Source organism: Ruditapes philippinarum, unplaced genomic scaffold, assembly GCF_026571515.1.
Source record: "Ruditapes philippinarum isolate M1 unplaced genomic scaffold, ASM2657151v2 ctg2772_1_1_1_1, whole genome shotgun sequence".
NCBI classification, from domain to species: domain Eukaryota; kingdom Metazoa; phylum Mollusca; class Bivalvia; order Venerida; family Veneridae; genus Ruditapes; species Ruditapes philippinarum.
The window spans coordinates 393,424-403,183 of NW_026864662.1; positions in this window are offsets into that span (position 1 = coordinate 393,424).

Here is a 9,760-nt window from a genome sequence, read left to right on the forward strand (position 1 = left end):
ATTGCAGAAAACGCTATATAAGCAATGTTTTAACTCTAAATATTTCAATTATTTATGCAGCACAGTGATTCAGCACATTTTTTTCGAACAAGAAATGTATTTAAGGGTGCAAAAGAAAAAGAAATGTGGTCTGTAGACTGCACTTATTATTGTGAAAGTGTTAATGATTTTAAAATTGCTATTACCTTATTTTCTGACAAGATTTGGTAGGCACTCTATATCTAAGTACATGTAATAGGTTTCTTGAGTCTTCAGCAGTTGTAAAATACTATAATTCACAAGGCAGCTTCCATTATTTTGTTAATTATTGTAAATTTTGTATGTATTTTAGGGGGATTTAATAAACACCATTTCATTTTAACACATTTACTTTCTTCTGCATGTCTTTTGTATTTGTATTTGAGAGGCATGTTTATTTATTTATAAAAAAGGAATAAATGCATTTTATATTTTTGAACATTGACATAATATTGAATTCTTTTTTTATTAAGATTGTCGCTAACAAAAATGATTGTGTTATGTATGTGAAGGATAAATAGGGTTTGTTTTTTTCTAATGTTGAACATTATTTATGCAACGTTTTATTTTTGATAGCCTTTTTTCATGTTGAATATTGCATCCATTTTTTTTCTAAATATGTTTTCTCTGAGACTGTTCGGTGCATTTCGATTCTGGTTCCTTTATCTGGAATAGATTTATGACGTTTAGAATTAGGTTGCACAGTATGATTTTGTGGGTGCTGGTTATTCAATTTTGCAGTCGTACTTTGTCCTAAGATGTTTAAGATACATGCTTTTATTAAGAAGTTAATTTTGACAAATGTAAAAAGATACATTTAGCTTTTATTAAGGGGTATTTGTAATTAATTTATTTAGAAATTTATGATACATTAAACCAGTCTTGTTGTTCAGTTTATTCATTGGTCGATTTCAAATGTGCAATTTGAACCAGCTAATCAGAAGCTATGTGTTTGACTGGTTCCTTTTTTTTTTTTGAAAAGACAATATTGTTATGTGATTTAGGTGCTGTTTTATGTGTAGGGCTAGTGCTTTGCTTGTTAAGAACAAAATATTGTTTTGAAGACTATTTTTTGTAGCATTTATAAAAATTTAATAAAAATTTTAGATATAATTTTTTGTAAATTGTATGTTGGGTAGAATCAACATTTTTAACTTAAATGTTGTGATTTTGAAAAAAACATTATGTTTTAATTTTGCATCTCCACTTTTTTTTTAAGGGAAAAAAAATGGACTAAAGCTTTCTTTAGAAACAAGAGAATGAGTTTTACCCTTAACTAGCTAATTTCTCTTTATAGATTTGCCCTGCTTTGAATTTGGAACAGTCCATTGCAAGTTTAAGGGATTGTTTATTAACAAAATACAAAAATTGAGCTACAAACAGTATAGGGCCTGGTTTGACTGAACAAATGTGCAGGCATTCCTGGCTTTACACTGGTGGTAAAAACTACTCACTTCCAGTTTCAGCAGGGCATTGGTTAATTGATAAAGGACGTGGGGAAATTTCATAAGGAATAGTAAATTTTAATTAATTTTGATTTTGATTTATCAGTAAAGAACATATGTGAAGCCTCCTCCTACATTGTGATTCCATTGATTTTAATTTTATTATTAGATTTTTGAAAATGGCGTTTGCCGAAAGTTTCTGAATAAGTGTTTCAACATTTTTACCTTTTGATTTATAAGGAGGAATTGATGGATAATGTACAAGGGGATGTTTTCCTCTTTCAAATTGCCAGTGTTTCAAATGTGTTGTGTGCATTAACAGTTATTTCCCTTAGAAGAAGTTACGAGTAGCAAAGTATGCTTGTGTGTTGTTGTTTTTTTATTCCATTTGGTTTCATAATGTGTGGATTTAACATGAATATTATGTTTTCAATATTTTAACAGCAAACATGTTTTTTGCATGTTATGACTTATTGTTTATAACAGTTTGTAAGATTTGAGTGATTTTTGTTTCCATAATCCATTACATTTGCATTAGCAATACCTGCTAGATATTATAGTGGTGCACTTTTTAACTTAGAGGATGTAATATGGATTTTATTGTATCAGTTACCCATCCATTTATCATTGATATTGCACACATATGTAATAATTTCATTGTTTGCCATCCATTGTTACTGTTGAGATCATAGCTTTCTATGCATTTACATATTGTCAGTATATATATATATATTGTACATCAACTATGTAAGGTGCTCTGCCTAGTTTTTTTAAATGTTGTTGTTTTTTTTTTCAGCATGATTTTTTATTCCATTGGAAAAAAAGCAACAACAATAAGTTGTTATTAATGTATCTTTATTTGGGGTCTTTTTTTATGGTATATTTTTTTCTCCTGCTTTCTTTTACTGGTCAAGGATATAATACAAAGTGTATAAAGCGTCGTCAATTATTTTTTTGATTTGTACTATAGATATACTATACAATTTACAATACACATTACACGTCTATTGTTCTCACTCATATGCTGCACTAATGATGTCATATTGAATGAAATTTCATCTCGCCATCCCCAAAGTGAGTGAATATAGTATCTGCCCATTTTCATTTAGCTTATTTCAGCCATCACATGAAATCTCGACATACATTCATTGAAGATCATCATTTATCATTAATTTATGTACACATGTTTTTTTGTTGTTGTTTTTTTATGAAATGATAAGAAATGAAATACTATTTACATTGCCTGTAATAAACAACAGACAAAATTTCTTTTTGATCTAACTTTCTTTAAATGTTTAGAAATTGTGTATAAAGATAAAAAATATATATATTGGTATTGAAACCTTTTTCTTCATGTAATGCAAATTTTATTTACCCGAACGATTAAAGCAACAATAACATGCAATCTGACCTATCTTTAACTGATAGTAGCCCAATTTTTAGACTTTCCGTACTGAAACCCCTTTAATATTACAATCATCGCTTCCAAATTCAAAGAACGGCAAGTCCATTATCCAAATTTAGGGGTGAAATTCTTAAAATATATAGTGGTTTTTCTTAACCAGTGAAAAAAATGACAAAATTGCATTGTATTATGTACTAATTATGTTATTCTTTTTACAAGAATAATTCCAGAAAAGAATACCTCAATAGTAATGTATTTCATGTAGTTATTTACTTTTGGGAGATATGTAACTTTTTATTTTCGTTTCTTTCATGAGTAATATTGATTTTTTCTTTAATTTCATAAAATGTTGATAGTTTTTGATAAAAAAGGTTTGGGAACATTTTCAGAATTATATGGTATTGAAATGAAAAATGTCTTAAGTTATTTTTTATTTTTATATTTGGGAAATTTGTTTTTAAAAGATAAATTTATTGACAAGTTATTGATAAAAAATAATATTTTCTAAATACTTAAAACTAATATATTTGCTGGTATTCAAACTTTAAGCCATTTATTGGTCTGTTTGTCTGTCTTAATTAGCTGATTTCAGATGGTCAAAACAGTTGCTTTCTTTTCGAAAAATTATTACATGAATAATTTCTGTATCTTCATGATTAAAAATTTTAGGACAAATTGGAATTTTTCTTGAATCAAAATGGACTTTTTTTCCCATTCTACATTCATGATTCTTCTTATCTCTTCAATAGAATTTCAATATTTAAGTAGATCTATTATAGCTGATAGAGTGTGTGTCATAGATCAGCTTTTCTATTGTTGCATTATTTCATCTCTCGTTACACACGGTGTACACCAAAATATGTATGTACCTAGTAGATGTTGCCCAACAACGGCCCCTTAAACATCTTACATTTTGTTTGTGTACTCTTTAATTTCGTACATATATATATATATATTATATCTATACATAATATGTCATCCTGTATCAAACCATTATGAACTGAGGTTTTTCATTCGCTCATTGTGTAAAAAGGAAATTTTATGTAATAAATTGAACAATAGAGTCATTAATAACAAAGTGTTCTTGTTGTTTTTGCAATTTATACCATTGCCCACGCAAAACCGTCAAAATATGGATAAATTGAATCATGTGAGAGAAACTTACAGATGAATGGTTAATCACACATTTGGTTTAGATCTCCAAATGAGTTACTTTCCCCTCACTGCTGGGAATTTAAATTAAATATGGGGTCATAAATGTTTTCACGAGAGATTTTTTTTAAGAGGACAAGTGGTTTTCCTATGTCCCCAGTTAACTTTTGAGTCATTTTGACTTAAAAAACAAAATCAAAGAAAAAAAGACCTTTAACAAGGCTCAAATTTCCACTTAAACGAATTTTTCTCAAAATCCCTTCCGGAACCAAAATAAAACAATTTGCTCAAGAAAATATCAGTTTACCCCTGACCGGGTTTAAACCCATGGGGATCTTAGTGTCTTTAGATTACCAGTCAAATGAATAAACCTATTTTATAATAACTACATAAAGAGCCTCGCTTTCACATGATAACAATTAGTGTTTTGGTAAATTATAAATTAGTCGTATCACAATGAGACCATTCCAAGTGTAGCTATATGACAAGGAAAGTTCTTGGGCAAGGTTCGTTTGAAAATCAAGCCCTGTGTAAATCAATAAATAAACAAAACTGTATAGGTACAAAAAAGTTCAACTTTTTATTGAATGTTTTAGAGCATAATATACATCATGTATAGAACAAAGTTATAAAAGTGTAAGTGAAATTCTTACAATCTTTAAAAAGACCCATCAAGACTTAATTTTTACGCTCTTCAATGGATGTTACATTGATTCAAAAGGATTTATACATCAAAGTTGCTAATTTTAAATTAAAAACCCTGCCCAATGACAACTTGAAGCTAAGCAAAGTCTTCATTAATTAAGATAGAAATTGTAAAGCAAAAAAGGAAGCTCTGATGGGTCTTTAAGTAAAGCACATTTGACAGATGAAATAGATTCTATAATAATATAACAGTAATTACATAATAACAAAGAGATAATAATGGAAGAAGTAATCATAACTAAAACATGACAGTGAACAAACGCCTGATTTTACTGTTCTAAAAATGACACAGTTCAATCCACAGATGAGAGGTTTTATGAAAAAGAGGTATAAGCATAGATATTTTACCTCAGCATTTTTTAAAATAATTTTTGAAGAATAAAAAACTATTGCCTAATAATGATAATTTTTCCAGCCTAATAATGATAATATTTTGAAAAAATTGATAAAATTCCCGATATATCATAATTACATAATTGCCATAGATTTAAAATACTGAAGTCAAACAGCAAACACTTTTTGCTATCAGTTCAAAGCCCAGCCAGCATGCACAGTCTGACCCGACCCTATAACACTGGCTTGCAAACTCTGTTGTCCCTTGAATTGAAAATGGACAAATCCAAAAACAGAAGCTATAAAAGTAAAGTACATAACAGAAATTCAGCAAAATAAAGGAGGGTTAGGTTTGCAAGCACAAGCCTTACAAAAAACATTTAATATAAAATTTTGTAAACAAAATGTATTATTAAACAACATTTAAATCAAGAAATAGTACTTTTTCTAGCATATTCAAATGAGGTTAATTCGAAGTAATGCATTGATATATAACATAACTTTTCCTCAAAAGTTAACAAATTGCACTAAAAGTTAACATAACATACAGGTATAATGATGCAATGTAATTTCAAAATTGATCAAAAATTAGACACGACACTGAAACAATATTGGTTCCAAAATATAAGACATCTGACAAATTGTGTTTATATTGCACGAACGTTTAGCTATAACGTAAACGCTTTAAACAAAAGAAAACGTTTATTGAATAAATACCAGAACAGTTAATTATTAATTATAACTATGATAAACTTATGTTCTTTATATAAACTTTACTTAATTGAAATTAAAATTTGTTTTTTTGGAGATTTGAGATTTTTTAAAAACTTTTAACTTTGTCCCTTATGTAAAAATCTTTGGATAACATTTCATAAAGGCATAAGTAATTAAAGCTTTTTTCAAATTTAAAATTGTCAAAAAAAAATTTTAAAACATTATTTCCACAACTAAATACACACAAATTTTTTAACATGATTTAATCACTGTTATTAACTGAAAACTTGTGTGGAACATTTGTAATACAATATAAGAAAACAAGTTTTAATCTCTTGAAAAAATACCAATATTAAAAATAAAACATATAAACAGATAACTTGACAATATACCAGGTAACAATGAGCTCATTACAATTCAATATCTAAAAGGTTATTTCACATTGAACAGTACAATACTGGAATACAATGTATATGTGGTGGCCACTCAGACTGGTACTCTAAAGATCTCTAGCCTCTTCAAACCCAGTTAGAGGCAAGTGACTGTTACCTTGAGAAAGAAACTTTACACTCATTGCTCAGTAATGGTTGATTCCAGGGACAATACTAGAGTGTGACTATAAGCTTATAGCTTCCAACACAATCAAACTCAAATGTATTCAGTATTATACAATAAGTTATTTTTACAAGTACACATAATTATTGTAAATGCAAATTTAAAGTGTGTCCAAGGGTTTACTGAGTTGACTGTGAGTTTAGATATATTCCATATTGTACAGAACTATTTCAAATTGATTCAATATCCAATTTAATGAGGAAACACAAAATGTGACTAAATTCTGAATTCCTATTATGTAAGATAACAACTTCATCCTTGACGGAATGAAAAAGGTTGTACCTTCGCAACTGTCAAATATTGGATGATACAGTGGCCAATACAAGAAATGTATTGGACAGTCAAGTGCACAAGTACTTGAAACAAACTATTTCTATATGGACTATATTACTATATTATAGTACAGCCCAGATAGAACATTAAAAATAGTTTGTTTTAAGAACCTGTGGTGAAGTGGTACAATTAAAGAAGCAACAACTGGTTGTAAATTATTATATTTGAATAATTCATACATAGTTGTGATTGAGAAGTGTATTAAAGTAGTTGTGTTAAGAAATTCTTAATGCTTACAAGACAAAATGTGATATCATTCAAACAGTTAATATTACATTACATTAATTGTCATAGCATTTTGTATAATCTAAAGCTATTAAAAAAGTAAGGGGAGTTAACTCTGGTTATTATCATAAACATTCATTTGTGTCAGCAGCACATAGTATTTTACCCAAAATACATTTCAAAATGTAAGTGTTTTCATAAATTTCAGAAAAAAGTTCTATGAACTCAAAATATGTGGAGAAAAATTAAAAACATGAAAGTTAAAGTTAAAAACCCTGGTTTAACATCTTTTTGAACATAAACTTGACAAAAATAGCCACACATAACATAAACATAAATTTCACTTGAGCAAACTATAAAATAACATTTTCTTATTAATCAATTTGATATTACAATGGAAAAAATCATGACCTTTTGTACAAAATGTTTCAGGTTTCTTCAATGTTCCATTGTTTTGGGGAGGAGGGGTGGTGGTTCCTTATTTATTTTTCCTCCTTAGATAAACTAAGCTATATCTAAAGAAAACATAATATACTGACCAGTCAACAAATAAAGATGAAGAAACAAAACAACAAATCATCTTAGTGCAATAGTGGGTTACCTCCTATTCAAATTCAATAGGGGTTAACCTGTTTCTGAATAGGTGACAAAGTGTTTCTTTTAATGAACACAAAAAAAGATAAAAATGAGAAAAAAAATTCCAATACCCTATTATGGTAATTGCCTTTACACATTTTGCCTCAGATCCATATTTATTACAAGCTAATTAAGCTTTGACATCATACACTAAATTTATGTATAATGGACTTGTCCTGCCTTGAATTTGGAACAGTCCATTTTTAATGCAATGGTTGTTTTTTTTTCTTTAAAGATATACTATCATCCTCGAGTAAAATATTATAATCACAAAAATTATTGAAATCTATGAAATTCTTACTGAATATGTGTAATTTGAATTAAAGAACGAATATAAACTGTGTATGAGAAGCTGTGTTTCGTATTACAGGTCAAGTAAAGTTGGTCTTTTCATAAAAAAAACTGCCATTTCTTAATGACACTATATATTCATATTGTGATCACCTGTAGTGTGTAGAATTTTAAACATAACATATCTACTTGTGTGTGAAGTCAAAACATGTTCATTTTATATTTACAAACAGACTGTGTAGCAATTATCAATATTTCCTAACATCAGATTTGAGCATAGTATATCTTAAAATATCAAAATTACATTAAATGCTAAAGTTCAGAAGCAAAACAGCATTACCCTTGGTCAGAAAACCTCAATGTGCAAGCCAGCCTGGCTCTATACTGGTAGCATAAGCAAGTCTTAATTGCCCCTGGCACACACCCAAGTCTGAAGTAAATGCCCAGCTTAAAGCAGAAAGAGTTTTATCTTTTGTAATAAAATCAAAATAGCTACCCTTCACTTGAAAAAGATTCTCACTTTAAAAATTCCAGAGTATTACTGTACTCCATTTTGACAATCTATAAAAATATAACCACTATATCAAACTGTACAAGAATAAGAACTTGTTTCAACCTTACCCTGCTAAATATCTTAAATGGACTTGTCCATCTTTCAATCTGGACAAAACCACTGCTCAATATCTTAATGGACTTGCCCATCTTTTAATCTGGACAAAACCATTCATCATTTTTAGGGGGAAAATTCAAAATAACAATAGAATGAATAGCAAACAGTGCAGACCATGATCACACATCTACACTGGTTGCAGGAGTAAAATCTGTTGTCATCAGCCTACAATGGTTTATAAATATGGGCACTTGTAAAGTCTATTGTACATACTAGTATATAACAGTGGTATTGATTTCTTCAATGTAAATACTAATATAGCTTTAAAAAACTCAGCTTATCTAGATCTTAACATTACATTGTATCTAAATAACCACCAGTCCTATCTTTTTCATTGTATCTAATTAACGACCTATCTTCACTATCTTTGAATAATTATCAGAATAGACCCCGATTCTAACATCTGTATATATAAACAGCTTGTAACAATGAGAGCATGAATATTTTTTTATTTTAACTTATAAACTCATTATCTTACATTATCATACTGATTTACTGTTACCACCAATATTGTAAATGCATGTACATCCCGTATTGTTTCACTTACATTTCCATCATGTAACCAATGTGTTACAAGTATTGATTTGTCAGTTTTATTCACCTCAACATTTTTAGCATCATATTTTATCCTATGAAATAAAATATGTATAATTATTGTCAGTTAAATAAGGATGTTAACAATATAAATTTTCAAGTCACATTCCAATCCTATGATAATATTTATGAGTATTTTGGAAGTCTGTCTGCATTCAGTTAAAATAAACATGTTATCATTTTATCAAAATTTATATCTCGTACCATTGTTAAAGTATACAAACTGTCACATAGTCCTTTTTATTTTTCAGTATTTATTCAAACCAATCATATGTTGTCATGACATCATATATTCATAATTCACTAATATTGATGATAATTCTTCCTTGTCCTCACTAATTCTGTACAATGGATTCATCCAGCTTTTTATTTGGAACTGTCCATTGTCAATTTCTGGGATGTCATAAACTGAACAGCAGACGGCAAAAAGTGATGCAAGACCATTTGAAATTGGCAGTTGGCCAAACACTATTATGGCAACAATGGCCATCCATAGTTTTATTATCTGTACACTGATGGCAAACAATTGTCATAATCACTTTGTGCTCTATGGCCTTCCATAATAGTTTTGATTTATACTGGCGACAACAGCCTTTCATGATAATTCTGCTTAAAACTGTTGAC